This window comes from Ursus americanus, chromosome 17 (assembly GCF_024610735.1).
Source record: "Ursus americanus isolate L20-20 chromosome 17, mUrsAme1.1.p, whole genome shotgun sequence".
Taxonomy (NCBI): Eukaryota; Metazoa; Chordata; class Mammalia; order Carnivora; family Ursidae; genus Ursus; species Ursus americanus.
Window position 1 is genome coordinate 57,838,303 of NC_142143.1, and position 21,187 is coordinate 57,859,489.

A 21,187-nucleotide genomic window follows, 5' to 3' on the forward strand; every position below is an offset into this window, starting at 1 on the left:
TAAAATAAACTATTGGGATGTAATCAAGATAAAAATCTTCATTAGAGAGAAGGAAACAATCAAGAAAACTAAGACAACCTATGGAATGGGAGAAGATATTTGCAAATGACATATCCAATAAAGGGTTAGTATCCAAAATCTATAAAGAACTTACCAAACTCAACACCCAGAAAACAAATAATCCAGTTAAAAAAATGGGAAGAAGACATGAATAGACATTCTTCCAAAGAAGACATACAGATGGCTAAGAGACACATGAAAAGATGCTCAACATCACTGATCATCAAGGAAATGCAAATAAAAACTACAATGAGATACCACCTCACACTTGTCAGAATGGCTAAAATCAACAACACAAGCAACAACTTGGTGAGGATGCAGAGAAAGGGGAATCCTTTTGCACTGTTGGTGGGATTGCAAACTGGTACAGCCACTTTGGAAAACAGGATGGAGTTTCCTCAAAAAGTTAAAAATAGAACTAGCCTACAATCCAGCAATTGCACTACCAGGTATTTATCCAAAGAATACAAAAACACTAATTCGAAGGGATACATGAACCCCGATGTTTAGAGCAGCATAATTACAATAGCCAAGCTATGAAAGTAGCCCAAGTGACCATGGACTAATGAATAAGTAATGAAGAAGTGGTGTATATATATATATAATGGAATATTACTCAGCCATAAAAAGAATGCAATCTTGCCATTTGCAATGACATGGAAGGAACTAGAAAGTATTATACTAAGTGAAATAAGTCAGAGAAAGACAAATACCATATTATTTCACTTTTAATTATATAGAACAAACTGATGGTAACCAGAATGGGGGCGGGGGGTATGGATAAAACAGGTGAGGGGATTAAACAGTGCACTTTTGATGAGCAGTGGGTGTTGTATGGAAGTGCTGAATCACTATAATGTACACCTGAAGCTAATATTACAGTGTATGTTAACTAACTGGAATTTAAATAAACTTTTTAAAAACTCAATAAAATAAAATGAGAATAAACAAACAAAGAACATAATCAGATCTGCAAATACAGAGAACAAATCGATGGTTTTCCAGAGAGGAGGGGAGTGAAGGCTGGGGAAAATGAGTGAATGTGAGTAGAAGACACAGAATTCTAGTCACAGAGTAAATAAATCAAGGGAATAAAAGGCACCACATTGGTAATATACTCAGTGGTATCATAACAACACTGTATGGTGATGGTAGCTAGTAGCTACACTTATGGTGTGCATAGCATAACATATACAGAAGTTGAATTGCTGTGCTACATACCTGAAACTAATGTAACATTATCTGTCAACTACACTCAAATAAAATTTTTTAAAAATTTTAATTAAAATAAAATAAATTTATATATATAAATTTATATATATATATAAAATTTATATATATATATATATATATATATATATATATATATAAAATCTTCTAGGCCATCCATTTTAGGGTGGTTTCATGAATTCCTAGAAACAATGCCAGATATAGAGTAAGCACAACTCCATATATTAGTAAGCCAAAAAAAAAAATTTTTAGAGAACAAAAAAATAAAACAAAGAATGAATTACTGGTTCATGAATGTGCATATGTATGTGATCAAAAGAAAATCAGAAGGTGTCATTGGTTTATGCTTTTCAAAATTCTTCCCAGAAAGGGTTACCTCACCAATAGAAAAAATATTGAGTGATCGTGAGGCAATTATCTAAGAAAAAGATTATCAAAGAAAGGGGTGAAGGGAGAACACAATGAAGCAGGAGAGATCAGTACTCCTCTAGTCTGAAATCAGATTGTTTTTAATTATTTGAAGAACAATCTGAACACAAAATTTTCCTGCTGAACAAGATAACTATGTCCTCCAAATCATAAAGCAAAAGTTAGCTTGTAATAGACCTGAAGAACCTGGATTAAATGGGGCGCCTGGGTGGCTCAGATGGTTAAGCCTCTGCCTTTATCTCAGGTCATGATCTCCAGGTGCTGGGATCAAGCCCCACATCGGGCTCCCAGCTCAGCAGGGAGTCGGCTTCTCCCTCTGCCATTCCCTCTCCTTGCGCTCTCTCTGCCTCATTGTCTCTCTCAAATGAATAAATAAAATCTGTAAAAAAAAAAAAAAAAAAGAACCTAAATTAGATATGAATATTTCCCAACTCACCAAAGGAATAAGAAAAAGATCCATTATTGATAAAAGTGGAGATTATCAATTGTAAGTAAATAATTAGCATGTCGGATACATCGAAGAGAAAATTATAAGAAAGTATGTAGATAAATTGAATAATGATAAACTGAAAAATTGAGGCAAAGAAATTATTAAAAGTAGCACATATATGTGCAACCCCATATGAATCAACGTAAGTTTTCAATTAAGGTTTTATTTGTCTAAGTCTTCATGATTCTAAGGAAAGAGGAGCATTCTTAAAGGGTGTGGAACACAAATCAATTGCAGAATCACTAAAGAAGCCAATTCTAAAATTTCAGATACAAGCTACATGATGATCACGATAAAAATCTTACAGCATTTTTTACAAAATCTTTCTAAAAATCACTAATGGCCTGAAAGCTCTTTTCATTGCTGTCTTCATCTCTTTATTCCTGAATGTGTAGATGACTGGATTTAAAAAAGGAGTGAGAACTGCATCAGAGAGAGCAAGAAATTTGTCCATCCGTGAACTGGGATGTGGCCATGTATAGATAAACATGGTTGGACCAAAGAAAAAAAATACCACAGTGATGTGAGCTGACAAAGTGGAGAGGGCCTTGGACGAACCACCTAAGGAATGTTTCCAAACAGTAAACAGGATGAAGATGTAGGAGATGAGGAGTATGAAGAAAGAGCCAACACAAAGGAACCCACTGTTGACTAGTGCCCATGAACTGCAATCTGTAAGTATCTGTACAGGCCAGTCTGAGGAGATGAGAAAGGTCACAGTAAAAGCTGTCCAATACATTAGGACCACAGAAGGGTAAATTAACAATAAATGCTAGTTGGAACAGTGAGTGAATAATGCCAAGAGCCCAAGCAGCAGCCAGAAACAAAACACACATTCGTGGGCTCATAATGGTCAAGTAGTGGAGAGGCTTACAAATGGCAACATATCTGTCAAAGGCCGTGGCGATGAGTAGCACCATCTCCACGCTACCGATGACATGGATCGAAGAAGATCTGGGCAATGCAGCCTCCAAAGGAAATAACTTTGTGCTTTCTGAAAGGATCATAAATCATCTTGGGTGAGGTGGCAGAGCAGGCCCCCAAGTCAGTGAAAGAGAGACTAGACCGGCCAGTAGGAAGTACATGGGGGAATGTGAGGATCGATGGTCACAGAAAACACAATGAGGATGTTTCCAGTCATGCTTGCCACATAGAGCACACAGGAGAACACCAGGAGGAGAAGCTGGATCTCCCATGAATGAGTGAGTCCCAGAAACACAAACTCAGACACACTGAGTGATTCCTTCCGTCCGTGGATCCAGCCAACTGGGCTGCCACTGAAATCATGAGAACTAACAATGTGAGGAAGAAATTATGATTATCAGGAATTATAGTGGTATTAATTATTTATGTTGCATTACAAATGAGAATTACCTGGTAATCCAATTCTTCAGACTTCATAAGTAATAATGATAATGGTGACAATGATGATGACATAAGCACAACTCAGGAGATCATATTATAATTGGAACTATCAGGAAAACCTCTCATTGCCTAAAATTAATAGGAGAATTTGGCAAGAAGAAAAGCTTCACAGGTGCCTATAACAAGAAACAGAATATATAAGCAAGAAGGTATATTTGCTCATGAAAGACAAAGAGATAGTAGGTGAAAATAAAATTTAATTACGCACAAAGGGAAATTATAGTTTTACAAGTTATATCTGACTCTACTTTCCTATATCAACACATTTCATCTCCCTTTTATGATCATTTTCAATTTCTTCTCTCTGTACAGTTTACATTCAGGGAGTAGGATTGTGGGGAAACTGATTAATCAATGGATCACCATTTAGGAGTGAAAGTTTTCTGAAACATGAGATAGGAATGAATTAAGGAGAAACACACTGTAGAACAGGACACAGATTGAGATTAGGGGCAATGAAACTGAGGAATAAGAAAACACCAAAACCAAATGAGAGTAGTAAAAGGAGAGGAATGGGCTTTATCAAAGATAGAATTTCATGTTTTTATTTCATCACATCAGATCAGGTTCACTGCTTTCCTGAATCTTCCCATTTTTTCTATTGTGGTAAAAACAATACAGCATTAAAATTTACCATCTAAATCCTGCATAAGTGTACAGTTCAGTATTATTAAGTATATTTGTCTGTGGTGGAAAAGATCCCTAGAACTTCACCTTGTAAATCTGAAACTCAATCCCATTAAACAATAATTCCTTTCCCCCTACCCTCAGCCCCAGGTAAACACCATTCTACTTTCTGTTTTTATAAATTTGACTACTTTAGGAACCTCATAGAAGTGGAATCAGACAGTATTGATTTATTTTTTACTATCTTATTCCACTTAGCATAATGTCCTCAGATTCATCAACTACATCTTCCCATTTTTTTAAAAGTACTATCAAAATCATACAGAGATCTCTACTGGCCACTCGACTCAATAAAGTTCCCTCTGGAACCAACACCTGGCCCTGCAAGACTTTTATCAGGACCTAAGATATATACAAGTATTTGGGATTTCGCCCTAGTTTCTGCTAAAGCATGGCCCTATATCACCACAAGGAATGTGAAATACACCTGAAACAGCTTCTATTTGTCCACACATATAAAATGCTTATGGCCAGCACTTGGAAACATTAAAATATTACATTTTTCTTCATCAGTGATTCAGCCATCCACTCCCTTTTTCTGCTCGGTAGTATCTCCATCTTTTTAAAGTATTCGGTACTTTATTGTAACTTGCTCTGATATTTGACATCATCGTACTCAATGTGTCTGAAATCCATGCAGGTATATGGTTATCTCCAAGATCATTTGTACTTTTAAGCTTTAGCCCATTTTGAAATGAAAAGAATGTCAAACTTCAGTAATATTATAGGAGGGCACCAGAGTTATCACCTTGGCTTGATCACATGCAGATACTAAAGGGTTGGTAGCTGGGGTACCTGGCTGGCTCAGTTGGTAGAGCATGTAACTCTTGATCTCAGGGTTCTAAGCTCAAGCCCCCAGTGGGTGTAGAGATTACTTAAAAATAAATCTTTAAAAAACAAGGGGTTAGTGACTTTTAAGTTTTGGCTATGTTTTGTATTTGGGAGGAGAAGGAATGAAAGTGGTGGAGAAGATTCCATTGCTTTGTCCAAATACCCACCATAATGAATTCCCCAGTAGAGGGTAAGCCCTGAAAACAGCTGATGAAATTTTATTCCTTTAGAAGGTGCTGGAATGTAATACAGGCTTACTGACATTTCTTCTCCTTTTGCAGACCCAGCTCCAGGAATTTGAAGAATCTTCTCAAAAAATAAAAAATACAGTTGATATTGTCATCTATCCTAAAACATATCTCTACCCCAAAACTTAAAAAAGCGCTCACTATGATCTGACCCCAATTCTAGCTCGCCAATACTCAGCTGAGTCTCTCCATATGCAACTGAATCAAATGATTTTGCTGTCACCTCCTGAGTCTACAGTCCATAGTCTCAAGACACACACTTTCTATAGCCTGAAGCTCTTCAGTCAGAAATCTCTGAGCCTGGGCTGGAGAAAAAGGAACCACCTGTGTTGTCATTGTGTGAGAGACAGATGGGAGGAAGAGGACTGGTGGGATAAATATGCATGGGTTACTGATGAAACATAGAGACTTCTGTGTGGAAAGCATACTCACCCAGTGAAATCATACCAATATTTCTATCTAAGAGACAGCCTGTTCCAGACTGACCATTACACAGATGAAAAGCCTGAGATTCAAAAATGTAAACTGAATTGCTTATAGTTACATAAGTGCCAGAACAGGGACCAGAACCTAGGTCTCTGGATTCTTGATCCAGAAACTACTGTTCCTGTGAAATATAACCTAAGAAAGAAGAGTAAAATATCATAATTAAAAATGTGATTTTCTGAGGTAAAACTGACACCAAATACAGCATTTATACAAACCACCTATTATTTGCACAAATTATTTTGCATGACAATAATAACTACATACAACAATAACGTGACCAATTAAATGTTAGAAGTAAATGGTATACAGAAATGAAATCTTTTGAAAGACAAATACCATGTGATGTCATTCATATGTGGAATTTAAGAAACACAACAGATGAACATAGGGGAAAAGGGAAGAAAAAAAAAGAGAGATGGAGGCAAACCATAAGAGACTCCTAACTGTCTATAGAGAACAAACTGAGGGTTGCTGGAGGGGAGGTGGGTGGGGGGATGGGATAAATGGGTGATGGGCATTAAGGAGGGCACTTGTAGTGATGAGCACTGGGTGTTACGTGTAAGTGATGAATCACTCAATTCTATACCTGAAACCAATATTACACTACATGTTAACTAGCTAGAATTTAAATAAAAACTTGAAACAAACAAACAAACAAACAAGAAATGACATCATTTATTGCTGCCACACTTCGAGTGCTCACTCTTCTCATTTTAGTGCTCATTCGGAAGAACCCAACAGCAGTACAATATTGAAAGAAGTTCGTTTATCACATCATCATTTCTGCCTCTCTATAGTTGGCTGTTCTCAAAAGTCAAATAATGTTCCCAATTATTTTTATAAAGATTTCCTTGAGAGTTCCAGTACATAATGGTCAGGGTTTGTTTTTGGTTTTGGTTTCTAACTTCTATAAGTCACAAACTCAATAAACCCATCAGAAAGACATAAATTACACATGTGATAGCTACAACATAAGGTAGCATACAATACATGCCATACAAACAGTAGAGAAAATTATTTGCTGAATGTGTGAGAAAAAAAAGAAAGAAATTCAAAGGAAGGACCAGTATTATCCAGTAAAGTCAAGGATTTCAGGAAGAGAATGGAATGTAACGTGTCCCTTTTATTTTTTTAAGATTTTATTATTTATTTGAGAGACAGCAAGAAGGGGGAGGGAGGGAGAGGGACTCCTCACTGAGTACAAGCCTGACACAGGCCTGGATCCCACAAACCCAAGATCACAACCTGAGCCGAAATTGAAAGTCCAACCTTAAACTGCCTGAGCCACCCAGGTGCCCCATGCTGTGTCCTTTTAAATATGAGGGGGAAACACCTTAATCTGTAAACTGTAGTCTTTTGCTATTAACCATAATACCTTAAAAGTTTTATTTGTATTGCCCTAAGTTACTGACTAAGTGTTAAAGTCCGTAAATATTTCCAGAATGAAACATTGGTTAATAACCACTCCACACTCAGGAACCAGTGACTCTGACACTGTTTCTCTGCCATCTTTGAAATAGATTCCACACACACAGAAGAATATTTATCTCTTATATCAAAACTGATAATAACCATAACTAATGGTCTCTATTCAGAGGCACCCCATCCTCTAAAACATATACCTTGCTTGGGGATGAGGAAACTTTTCTCTGCAAACCTACACCTAACACTGAATTTCATGAAGCTTTGCAATAATCTGAGAGGTAGAAAGAAATAGGGAAGAGAGGAAGTAGAAAGCAATATGAAAAGAGAGAAAGACACAAGGAAAAGAGAAAATAGAAAAGACACATACTGAGGTGCCTGGGTGGCTCAGCTGGTTAAGTTTATGACCCTTGATCTCAGCTCAGGTCTTGATCTCAGGGTCATGAGTTCAAGCCCCATGTTGGGCCCCACACTGGATGTGGAGCCTACTTAAAAAATATAGATAGATAGATAGATAGATAGATAGATAGATAGATAGATAGATAGATAAGAGATAGATAGATACACACACACATACTATGATAATGAAAGGAAGAGAGAGAAAATAAACCGTACAGGGACAGAGGGGGAAAGTTCAGAAGAGTTCAGATAAAATTAAACATAAAGATCCCATTTCCACCTCTGAATAAGTGATTCAATTTGAAAAGGCAAACTCCTTCAGTTCCTGCCCAGCAGGCTCACAATTTCCTGTGACTATCGCATATGATAACGAATGGAAAGACTGCTTTTTATAATGCAATGCAAATGGAAATTACCTGAAGTTATAACTACTACTCTAACTTGAGAAGGCCACAATAGAGCTGTGAATAGCTTGGGCTCTGAAGTCTATGAAGCCTGTTTTTGAATCCAGACTCCACTACAACTTACTATATGAGCATGGGAAAGGTACTTAACTTCTCCGAGCCTCAGTTTCCTCATTTGTAAAAGGAGATAACAACACCTCCCTTGCAGGGCATGGTGGGACCTACGTGATATGATGATATACATAATATGTACCTAATGCAGGACCTACCACATTGTAAGGGCACAATGAGTGGTACCTAGTAAGTAGTCAGGACCAGCTAGCTGTATGTCCCCGTTCTGAGTTCCAAGTGTTATTTTTTTTTTTAATTTTGAATCCATTATTCTGAGATAATTAAGAAGAACCAGTTTCAGTTTAGGTTTTCATGTCTATGCTGGTGTCCAATAGCTTGAAAAGTTTCATTAGGACATTCCCTGTAGGATAATTTTGCTCCGAAGTGGAGACACTGCTCAGGGCTTGATTTGTGAGAAGTTTTTGTCCTGACGAATAATAAGAAGGGCTGTGCCATTTCCACAACCTCCCTACAGCCAAAGTCGTGGATAAATTCTCAAAAAAAAAAAAAAAAAGCCTTTCTTGACCACCTCAAATAATACTGGTCATTTGCCCCTGCACGGGGTGGGGTGCTTCCAAAGATGTGCTCATCCAGAAAAAAATTTGATTAAACTTACCTAAAAAGAGGAGGAAACCCACAAATACCTATCTTTCAGGAAATAACTTGCTCCCTAACTCCCATTTTTTTCAAGATTCATTTAGCATCTTTAGCTATAACTGTTACTAACTCTGTACAAATGGAAAACACAAAGAGAATTTATGCATGTCAAAAAATCAGTTATGGATGCAGATGGTAACTTAGACCAATGTAGTCCTAGTTCTGTTTTTTCTATTCTACTGTGCCTTATTTAATTATTTTACTAATTAAAATATATTTACTCAGCATCTGTTTTTGTTAGTTGCTTGGTAAGACAATGCCTATCTCACATCTTTTTTTTTTTTGGTTTATTACATTTTATTTTATTTTTTTATTTTTATTTTTTTATTATATTATGATGTAAAGTTCAATGATTCATTAGTTGCGTATAACACCCAGTGCACCATGAAATACGTGCCCTCCTTACTACCTATCACCAGCCTATCCCATTCCCTATCTCACATCTTAAGTCAGTATCAACAAACACAGTAAGATGAATGCCACAGACTTAGTTATACCTGAGTAAAGTGGAAGGAGAAAGCCACAGCTGTAGTGATCAGAAAGACAAGATGGAAAATGTGGCATTGAGCAGCACTTTTATAAACAGTAATATTATAATACACAAAGAGAGTCTGAAGAATCATTTCAAGCAGAGAGCACAATATAGAAATGACAGTTAAGTTCAAGTTACTCTAAGACAATGGTAAAGACTGCAGGTTGCCCAGAGAATGGAAAATGTTTAAGAGAACAGTGGAAAATAAGATGAGAAGGAAAGTTGAGACTAGTTTTATCTGACCTCAGGCTCTAACTTCAGATGGTGGAGTACTGAGTACTGTTAATAAATAAAGGGGAATAAAGACTTAGAGCAAGGAATTAATGGATGAGACCAGTGGTGGAGGAAGATGATTCATTTGCCAATGTGACAGACAGGCTGGAAGGAAAGGCCAAACAAGAAAAGAAGCCCAATTAAGAGACTGCTATAAGAGAGTGGATCTGACTTGAGAAAATCTTCATCACATCACCAAAACCATCTCTACCCTTACACTGGAGAAACCTTTGTTCTCTGATTTTCTTACCATTCTTATCCCCCTCACCTACCTGTTGTGCCAAGGGAACTAAGAGATCAGCATCACTGAAGATTCAGAGTCAGTGCATCAGACCTTATTCAGGATCACTACAGACGCACACCAATAGCTTTATAAAAACAGTGTCACAGTAAGAGTGAAAGTTAATCACGGCCCCAGAGGGCAGTGACCAAGTGATGCTGCAGAGATCTGGGACTGCCAGACTGAGATCAATTGACCTGGGGAATTATCACCTATGATCATTTTGGTTTTCCCAGTGTAGCTAAGCAGAGAGGCTATTAATGAGAAGAAATAAGAGTTTGTAGTTTTCTGACAAAGAGACTCTTTGCCCTATTCTAGAACTATTTGGAATCTTTATTTTACTGTGACTGAATATGCATTCACAGAAAGATATAAACTGGATTTTTGCATTTTTAATCATTTTATGATCATTTCAATAGTACATATTTCATCTTAGGTATGTGAAAATACAGAAAAGTATTTTTAAAAATCTTGAGGACAGAATATATTGAGTTTTTTTAAAAAGAAAATATTTTCAAATGTGAAAATAAAGTGATTTTAGAAATCAATCCTTTTGCATATTATTTTATTGAACCCTTATTTTTTTAAAATTTTTTATTATGTTATGTTAGTCACCATACAGTACATCATTAGTTTTTGATGTAGTGATCCATGATTCATTGTTTGCGTATAACACCCAGTGCTCCATGCAATACGTGTCCTCCTTAATACCCATCACCAGCCTACCCCAATCCTCCATCCTCCTCCCTTCTGAAACCCTCAGTTTGTTTCCCGGAGCCCATAGTCTCTTGTGGTTCATTCCCCCTCTGTTTACCCTTCATTCTTCCCTTCCTTCGCCTACCAATCTCCCTGCTATTTCTTATGTTCCACAAATGAGTGAAACCATGTGATAATTGTCTTTCTCTGCTTGACTTATTTCACTTAGCATTATCTCCTCCAGTCCTGTCCATGAACCCTTAGAACAGCATAGCCAAGTAAGCACTATTATTACGTGCATGACTCCAATTATGTATCAATTCATGCATGACTTCAATTTATGTATAAAATTATGTATTTATATAGCTAATAAAGCTTAGCTTCATCTTTGAACCCAAAACTACAAAATTCATTCTTGTTCTTCTCTTCAGCCTTCTTCTTTGACACAAATTTTGTCAAAGTACAGAATAAAGATACAACGTTACCCACCCATTTTATAAGGCAAAATCAAAGTATCAGGCAAGAACAATACCACAGCAAAGAAAATTAGCAGCCCCATCACTTTTGAAAATAGATATAGAATTCCAGCTTAAGAAAGCAGAAAAGGCAGTTATGTCCTCTTGTCTTCCTTCTACACACAAGTGACAAGGTTCTCACCAAACCTCATTCATTATAACCCTTCCTTCTTATGCACTCAAGACCCACAGCAGCTTCCCCCAACCCTTCTATATCATCTGTGTTTCTTCCTCTATCGTGTGGTTCCCCTCTCCTTTCACCATGTGTTATATCTCCCATCTTACTAAAATCTCTTGATCCAACTTTCCCTTCTGGCTATTGCTCCATTTCTGTAAAGACCTTTGCATCAAAATTCCTCAAAAGAGTTGCCTCTGCTCTCTTGGTCCAATTCCTCTCCTGTTTTTTCCTCCAAATTCACTCCAACCAAAATTTGTCCCCAGAACCTCCACTAAAACTGGGTTTTCAATTCTCCCATGACCTCCGTATCAAAATCTAATGATCAAGTCTCAGTTCTCATCTTTTAACCATTATCTATTCCAAACGTCATGTGCATTTTCTTCACTTGGTTACTCAGGTACCACACAATCCTGGCTTTCCTACTATGTCACTGGTGGCTCTTCCTTAGTCTCCATTAATTGTTATTCACTTCCTGATCTCTTGATTTTTAAGAATACCAGGGCTCATGCCTTTTCTATCTATATTCATGCTCCAGGTTTTCTCATCTAGTACCATGCCTTTAAATAACCTCTGTGTATTAACTTATATCATCCTCAATGGGGAAAAACAGAGAGCTTTTCCTCGACGGTCAGGAATAAGACAGGGATGTCCACTCTCACGATTACTACTTAACAAAATACTGGAAGTCTTAGCCTCAGCAATCAGACAACAAAAAGAAATAAAAGGCACCCAAATAGCAAGGAAGAAATCAAACTTTCACTATTTGCAGATGACATGATACTCCCTATATAGAAAACCAGAAAGACTCTACCAAAAAAAAAAAAATGCTAGAACTAATGCATGAATTTAGCAATGTTGCAAGATATAAAATCAATGTGCAGAAATCAGTTGCATTTCTATACACCAATAGCAAAGCAGCAGAAAAAGAGATCAAAGAATTGATCCCACTTACAATTACATCAAAAACAATAGGATACCTAGGAATAAACCAAACCAAAGTTTCTGTACTCTGAAAACTACAGAACACTAATGAAAGAAATTGAAGAGGACACAAAGAAATGGAAAAATAGTCCATGCTCATGGATTGGAAGAACAAACATTATTAAAATGTCTACACTACCCAAAGCAATCTACACATTTAATGCAATCCCTATCAAAATACCACCAGCATTTTTCACAGAGCTACAACAAACAATCCTAAAATTTGTACAAAGTCCCTAAATAGCCAAAGCAATCCTGAAAAAGAAAAGCAAAGCTGGAGGCATCACAATTCCAGACTTCAAGCCATATTACAAAGCTTGACGATATTACAAAGATGACTACAAAGTACTTATCAAGACAGTATAGTATTGACACAAAAACAGACACATAGATCAATGGAAAGAATAGAAAACCCAGAAATGGACCCACAACTATACGGTCAATTAATCTTTGACAAAGCAAGAAAGGATATCCAATGGAACAAAGACAGTCTCTTCAACAAATGGTGTTGGGAAAACTGGACAGCAACATGCAGAAGAATGAAACTGGACCACTTACTTATATCACACACAAAAATAAATTCAAAATGAATGAAAGACCTGCCTGCATGTGAGATAGGAATCCATCCAAATCCTAGAGGAGAACACAGGCAGCAACCTCTTTGACCTCAGCCACAGTAACTGCTTCTAGACAAGTCACCAGAGGCAAGGGAAATAAAAGCAAAAATGAACTATTGGGACTTCATTAGGATAAAAAGCTTCTGCACAACGAAGGAAACAATGAAGAAAACCGAAAGCAACCTATGGAATGGGAGAAGATATCTGCAAATGACATATCCAATAATGGGTTAGTATCCAAAATCTATAAAGAACTTATCAAACTAAACACCCAAAAACCAAATAATCCAGTTATGAAATGGTCAGAAGACATGAATAGACATTTTTCCAAAGAAGACATACAGATGACTAATAGGCACATGAAAAGATACCCAACATCACTTATCATCAGGGATATACAAATCAAAACCACGATGAGATACCACCTCACACCTGTTAGAATGGCTAAAATTAAGGGCCCAGGAAACAACAGGTGTTGACAAGGATGTGGATAAAGGGGAACCCCTTTGCACTATTGGTGGGAATGCAAACTGGTGCAGCCACTCAGGAAAAGAGTATGGAGGGTCCTCAAAAAGTTAAAAATAGAACTACCCTATGACCCAGCAGTTGCACTACTAGATATTTATCCAAAGGATACAAAAATACAGATTCAAAGGGATACATGCCTCTCACTATAGCAGCATTATCAACAATAACCATACTATGGAGAGAGCCCAAATGTCCATCAACTGCTGAATGGATAAAGAAAAAGTCATACGGGGTGCCTAGGTGGCTCATTCAGTTAAGCGTATGCCTTCAGCTCAGGTCATGATTCTGGGATCCTAGGATCGAGTCCCGTGTCTGGCTCCCGGCTCAGTGGAGTCTGCTTCTCCCTCTACACCTTCACCGCGCACTCTCTCTCGCTCTCTCTCAAATAAATAAATGAAATCTTAAAAAAAAAAGTGATATACATACAAACACACACACAATGGAATGTTACTCAGCCATCAAAAACAATGAAATCTTGCCATTTGTAACCACATGGATGGAGCTAAAGTATATTATACTAAGTGAAATCAGTCTGAGAAAGACAAATACCATACGATTTCATTCATATGTGGAATTTAAGAAAAAAAAAACAGGAACGGGAAGGAAAACTGAAAAAAAGAGAGGGAAGCAAATCATAAGAAACTCTTAACAATAGAGAACAAACTGCAGGTTGATGGAGGGAGGTGGGTGGTGCAGCATGACTAAACAGGGGATGGGTATTAGGGAGGGCACTTGTTATGATAAGCACTGGGTGTTATACGGAAGTGATGAGCCATTAAATTTAAATAATTAAAAATAAGGTGATCAACTTAATCATAAAAATAAATAAATAAATAAATAAATAATAAATAAACATCTATGTATCAATCTCTTGCTCATATTTCTAACCTGTATATCAGACTTGCTTATCCAGATACCTACTTTACATTTCCACTTGAATATCCAAAAAGCATCTTAAATGTAACGCGCACACAATTGAACTCCTACTTTAACCTACTCCTTCAAATAACTGATCACAAATCCATCTTTCCAGCTGCTTATGTCAAAAAACTTGGGAATCACTTCTCTAAAATTCAATATCCATCAATTGGCAAATTGTGTTAGCTCACCCTTCAAAATCTCATCATTTCTTACCATTTGCATTGCTACCCAAGCCAGTTTCCTTCTTCCCTTAATCTGCAACACAGTAGTAACTAACCACTGCTTAGACACTTTTCCTAGACTATTCTTAGCAGGACAACCAGACAAAAAGTTAATCTTATTTTTTTCCTTTTTTTTTTTCAATTTATTGAAAAAATTCAATTTAAGTTTCAATGTGGGGCTTGAACTCACAACCCTGGGATCAAGACCTGAGATCAAGAATCAGATCCTCAACAGACTGAGCCACCTGGGTGCCCCAAAGTTAATTTTAAATGTAAATTATATCATGCCATCCTCTGCTCAGAATCTTCCAATGATCCCCCTTCTTCAGAGTAAAAGCCAAATCTGTTACAATGGTTTACAGAATCCTATATGATTTGGCCCCACTTTACCTCCATGAATATTCTCCTACTATTTTCCATTTATTATATTGACAAAGTCACACTGGCCTCCTTGCTGTTTCTTGAATACAACAAAGCACTTGACGCCTTTGTACTGACTATCCTCTCTGCCTGGGATGCCCTTCTCCCTGATATTTACATTGATAATCCACTCACCTATATCAAACCTTCCCAATGATGCCTACACCCTGACTACCCTACTCAGAAGTGCAACCCACTCCCCACAACTCTGGAGTTTCAGATTCACCCTAACCTCCTCTATTGCACTGGTAAGTGCACTCATTTCTATTTAACTTACTACAGAACTTACTTGTATGTTTTGCTTATTATTTATTGTCTGGATAGCCTCACAATGGTAGGAATTTTATATACACATATAACATATATATACATACTATGTATATAATACGATATATATGTACATTAAATATATTTTTTAACTGAGATATTCCAGAAGCTTACAATAATGCCTGGCACTCAGTAGGCACTTGGTATTTGCTGCATAAATGAAAAATTGAAAAGAGGAGGTGGAGGGAAAAGGAGAGGGAGAGGACGAGAATCACTCCTGGGTTTCTTGTTTCCATGAGTGGATAGATAATAGTGGAAGAAGACACAGTTTTCAGTGATGATCACAAGTACCATTTTGCATTTATTCAGTCAAAGGACATATGAAAAAATGCCAGAAGACAGATTACATATGAATCTAGATCTCAGAAGAGACAAGGACTATGTTTTATATAATAGTGTAGTATAAAATGGTTACAGATCAGAAGGGAAATGATTACTCACTAAATGGGGCCAAGAAAATTAATAAACAAATTTGAGAAATTTAGATCCTCTCCTATTATTTTCACTAAAAATAATTTTCAGATGGATAAAGTATTTTAGAAATACATGTTCATGGATATTCTTTAGGTATTAGAATGGAAAAGGACTAAGAATAAAACTTACTCACAATAAAGAATAAAACTATAAAGTCACAATTTAAAAGCTCCATGAAGTTGGTCACAAAAATCATTACTTTCATGTTGCAGAATATGATAGGTAAAATTAAAAAGAAAACCGCAAATTGGGGAAAATATTTTGAACATAGATACAGTAGTAAAGGAGTTAGTGTCTTCAACATATATGTGAGACTGATAAATAAATATGACAAAACTAATATTCTATATATGAAGATGGGGAGGAAGAACACCTCAGCAAAGGTTCTACTTCAAATTAGAAAAAACACGTGACAATTTTTTGCCTGCCCTAAATTACTACTTCCCTTCCACGGATGGTTGTTCCCCACCTCCTCCATTTCAGAAATGCTCCCCTTCAAATTCATTCAGTTCTCTGGAGGCTCTCAGGCAAACCTCTTGATTTGAGGTTGCCAAGAGAGGAAGGTTGCTGAAGTAGGCTCTCAACCTACTTCTTAGCAGGTACAAATCTTTGGGGAGAAATGATAATGTGAATAAAGAGTTTAAAAGATTATTATCCCCTATTAACTCCAAATGTATCACTCTACAAAGGAAGAAATCTGAAATACAGACAATATACATGCAAGATTTTCAAGACAGAGTAAAAAATTAAAGATAATCTGACCAATGACAGAGGAATAACAAATATAATTATGATATAGTCATATAATGCAGTACTATGTATTTAAAATTATTTTGTACTACAATATCTAATAATGTGAAAAATTTCTCAGAATGTAATATTCATCAAAAAGGCAGGATAAAAATACAGAGACCTTTAAATCCCCATTTTGTAAATATATGTTTTTATTTAGGCATAGAAAAACACTAGAAATAAGTATATCAAGATATTACTACTAATTATCTCCATATGGTGATTTTATGGAGATGATTTCTATTTTATCACCTCTAATTAACAAATAAATTTTTCGTTATTAGAAGAAATTTTTTTCTTTTATTAGAAAAAAATTTCCCCAAATAAATAATAAAACATAGAGGATTTCACAACAGAAGTAATGGAAAATACAATCTTCTTAGAACCAGAGATGTATTTCTCAGTACCCTTTTGATTGTAGATGACAGAACTACACCTTAAGCAAACTTAAGCAAGAGGGTTAATGTATTGGCTCATTCATTAGCTCAGCTGGAACAAACTAATTGGAGGGCAAGAATGAAGCAGAATGCTCAAGACAGCTGGAACCAAGAAAATGATTACTGCCAAGCTTCTATCTTTAAAACTTATAGCTTCTCCAACATATCCTTTTTCAGTATCCCAGACTTGGTTTTTGACAACAGGAAATATGATTGCCAGTGGTTTCTGCATATATACCTCCAAAAGAGATTGTGCTTGTTTTCTCTCTATTCTCAAATCCAACATCCTGGGAAAAAGCTCAGATTTGGCCCATCTTGGTCAGAGGCTCATACCTGCACCCTTCAACTGTGGCTAAGAGATGTGCATTATGACTTGGTTCAGAAGCCCAACCTTTGACCAAACAGTAGGGGTCAAAGAAGTAAGACTTAATGTCACCTTCATAATCATACCACATGGTTACTGCAAGAGAAAACTACATTTACCAAGAGAAGAAGGTTGCTGATTTGAGCAAACAACAGACTAGATGTTCTTTAAAAATCATTATTTCTTCAGAGTAAAAAGAATGACCTTTAAAATTAGATGATACAGAAAATCTTTAGGCACTATGCAGTTAATGAATGTATACTGTAATAGATATAGACCTGAGAGAAAGGCAGAAAGACAAAAGATTGGGAGTAAGCCTTTTTTTTTTTTCTTTTTAATGAACACACACAAACAGTGAGGAATCTAGGAATCCCTGCTAGGCCTTTTGAACATATTTTAATTAATGAAAGAGAAAACCGAGTGGAATTTCCATTTTAAATACACCACTTCCAAACAAATTTTAGGGAGACTGAGCATAACTGGTAGCTACTAAATTGATAATATATGTATTGGTTTTCCAATAGTCAAGAGCCCCCAAGAGGGGGCTGAATGAATGAATGAATAATATAAGAGCAATGGAAATCAAAAGAAAAGGCACATAAATTATCAAGTGAGATGAACTATGAGGTAAATAAGGACCATTTATAAGACAATAGGAATACTGATAAACTGGTTAAGATGTATGGAGTGGTTCAGAGTCATTCACACTACATCTCTGAGAATGAGCCTTGGTTCCTCTGTGTTGAAATGGATAAGAATTGAAATTTCTAAATTGGTGTATGCAAATCCCTCATTATGATAGAAGAGAATATGGTCATATATAAAAAGCCTCCCAAACTAAAATTTAGCTTGTAATGACTCAAATCATGTAAATGCAATGGGAATAGTATTATGTCAGCAGAAGAAAAAGGAAGAACCTGGCTATTTACAAATGAAAATAAGAATGAATCTTAAAGAATAAAGGGGTTAGACAGCCTGAAACACAGTACAAACAAAAGTCAAAAGTTAAAACTTGTGAGACCAGCCAGCGCTGTCCAGATAGAAAAGTGGCCTGGTCTAAGGATCCTATTTTTCCACTTGTTATGGAAAGCATATCCTAGTGTGGAGATATAAGCATTAATCATCAAAATCTGATATGATTAAATATTTGAATAAATCCATCTAACTCCTCTTGCTCTGATTCCCTGCTCATGAATGTCCTTATCACCTAACTTCTCAGAAATTTCCCTATAATGAAATAGTAAGTTAGGCTTTCATGAAAGTTTAGACCACTTTACTAATTTTTTATAGCAAATTAACAAATTGACATCTTGATATACATATATTTCTATCCAGTATCAATTTATTTAGTGTCAATCAGCAAGTATTCCCTTGTATAACTCCCACTGAAGAGACTCAATTTTGAATTCTAGACCATAGTAAATTCATCAAGATAATGTCTCCTGAGAGACAGCATTTGGCCTTCTCTGGGAGATATTTTTTATCACACAACATGCTTCCTTCAACAATAGACAGCAACACAATTTCTCAATTAAGACTCTTAAATAACCATGTTATTTTCATCTCAGACACCTAAACAGTAGTAAGGTACTTGGAAACTGATACTGAAACTATAGAAATTTGATGTTATTTCAAGTCATTAAGAAAAGTCCATAATACTTTTGTCATTTATGAAATCCTTCTGTAAGTAATAAACTGACTGCATACTCTCCTCATTGCCACTTTCATTTCTTTGTTCCTGAATGTATAGATGACTGAATTAAAAAAGGGAATAAGAACTGCATCAAAAACAGCAAGAAATTTGTCGAAGCGTGATGTGGGGTGAGGCCAGATATAAACAAAGATGCAAGGACCAAAGCACAAAATCACCACCATGACATGAGTTGCTAAAGTGGAGAGGGCCTTGGATGAGCGTCTTGAGGAGTGTTTCCAAACAGTGGTCAGGATAGAACTGTAGGAGACAATCAATATGAAGAATGATCCCAGAGATATAAACCCACTGTTGGCTATGACCATGAATCTAGACTGTAGGTGTCTGTGCAGGCCAGTTTGATTAACCGAGGGAAGTCACAGAAAAAGCTGTCTAACACATTAGGGCCACAGAATGGCAATTTTATAACGAAAACCAATTGAATCACTGAGTGGGTCAAGCCAATTACCCATGTAGCTACCAGAAGCAAAATACACATTTTTCGGTTCATAATAGTCAAATAATGCAGAGGTTTACATATGGCAACATATCTGTCAAAGGCCATGGCAATGAGCAGCACCATCTCCACACCACCAATGACATGGAGAAAGAAGATCTGAGTGATGCAGCTACCAAAGGAGATGACTTTACGTTTTCTGAAAAGGTCATAAATCATCTTCGGAGAAATGACAGAAGAAACTCCAAGGTCAATGAAGGTGAGGTTGGCCAACAGAAAGTACATGGGGGAATGTAAGTGAGGGTCAGAAGTCACAGTGAGCATGATGAGGGAGTTTCCCATCATGCTTGCCACATAAAATATGGAGCAGAACACAAAGAGGAGAAGTTGGATCTCCCAGGAGTTGGTGACTCCCAGGAACACCAACTCTGACACCACAGAGTGATTCACTCCATCCATTGATTTATCAGCTGGAATGTTTCCAGATTAAAAAAAAAATTAAAAAGAAACTAAAATAAGAATGTTAATAAAGTTCTACATTATAATGATTAATTATTCAAGGATATTCACACTGTGAAGACTATCTATCCCCTCAATTCGTTCACAGGGCCATTATTAAATAAGCATTTTACCTGGTGTCACCTAAAGCAGTTGAGTCACTTCCACATGCAACATCCCTAACACCATGGCTTCCAGGACAATTCATCTATAAACAAGAAAATGAAGCAAATATAAAAACACTGTAGATGTGCATAACAAGCATTAGGAAGGGCAAGGAAGGTGGTATAGTGCAACACAATGAGAAAAAGAAAGAGGAGGTAAAGATGGCATTTGCCAGAATTCACTGGTACTATTTTAATTGCTCCTGGAACAATTCTTCAGCCATTCAAGTTGTCTCATTTCTTACCCTTGCCTCATCTCAGGCACATAATATGTCTCTTATAATTATACCACTACCTACAATCATACTTACAATTCATACAATGCCCACAGAGTAGCAGTGAACAAAAGAGAACCAGGCATAGGGTATAAAGGTGACTCGAGAGTATGAAGGATCAAGGCAAGGGTAGACTAGATACTAATGGCACAGAGTATTTGCATGGGCACTCAGAAGGTAAAAGTAGAAGTACCTAGTAGGATGGTCAGCAGCCGGGACATGGCCAAGATGTACAAGGGGGAAGGGAGTGCTATGGGAAGTCAGGAAGTTAAGGAAGCCAATTTGATTTATTTGTCCAGATTCTTCACAATCTCTGAAGTTTGTGAACTTTGGCTATAGCTACTAGAGCCCGAAGCTTTTGGAATTTGCTGGGGATGAAGAAATGCAAACTTCATAGTTGCCATATAACCATTGATTTTCTCCTGTCCCTTCATCAACCTTAGCCCCTTTTATCCCTCTTATCTGATCTCTCTGCTTCAAACCTCTCAAGTGTCTGGGATCCAATACCAAGTCTGATGGTTCCCTGACTCTAATTCTGGGTGACTACATGAATCTCTTTAGTTCTTATCCACTTTTTAGCAGGGTATACAATGTGACCACATGGAAAATATATTCTCTTGCCTGTAGGTCAAACAGTTCTGTGTCTCAAGCCCTCTTGCTCCCAT

General features: G+C 36.7%; 2 pseudogenes; both read right to left on the bottom strand.

Moving 5' to 3' along the window:
- Positions 1-2,522: 2,522 nt before the first annotated feature.
- Positions 2,523-17,529, bottom strand: LOC148108723 (olfactory receptor 4F3/4F16/4F29-like; annotated as a pseudogene).
- A 1,577-nt stretch (positions 17,530-19,106) lies between these two features.
- On the bottom strand, positions 19,107-20,044 carry LOC148108724 (olfactory receptor 4F3/4F16/4F29-like; annotated as a pseudogene).
- Positions 20,045-21,187: the final 1,143 nt, after the last annotated feature.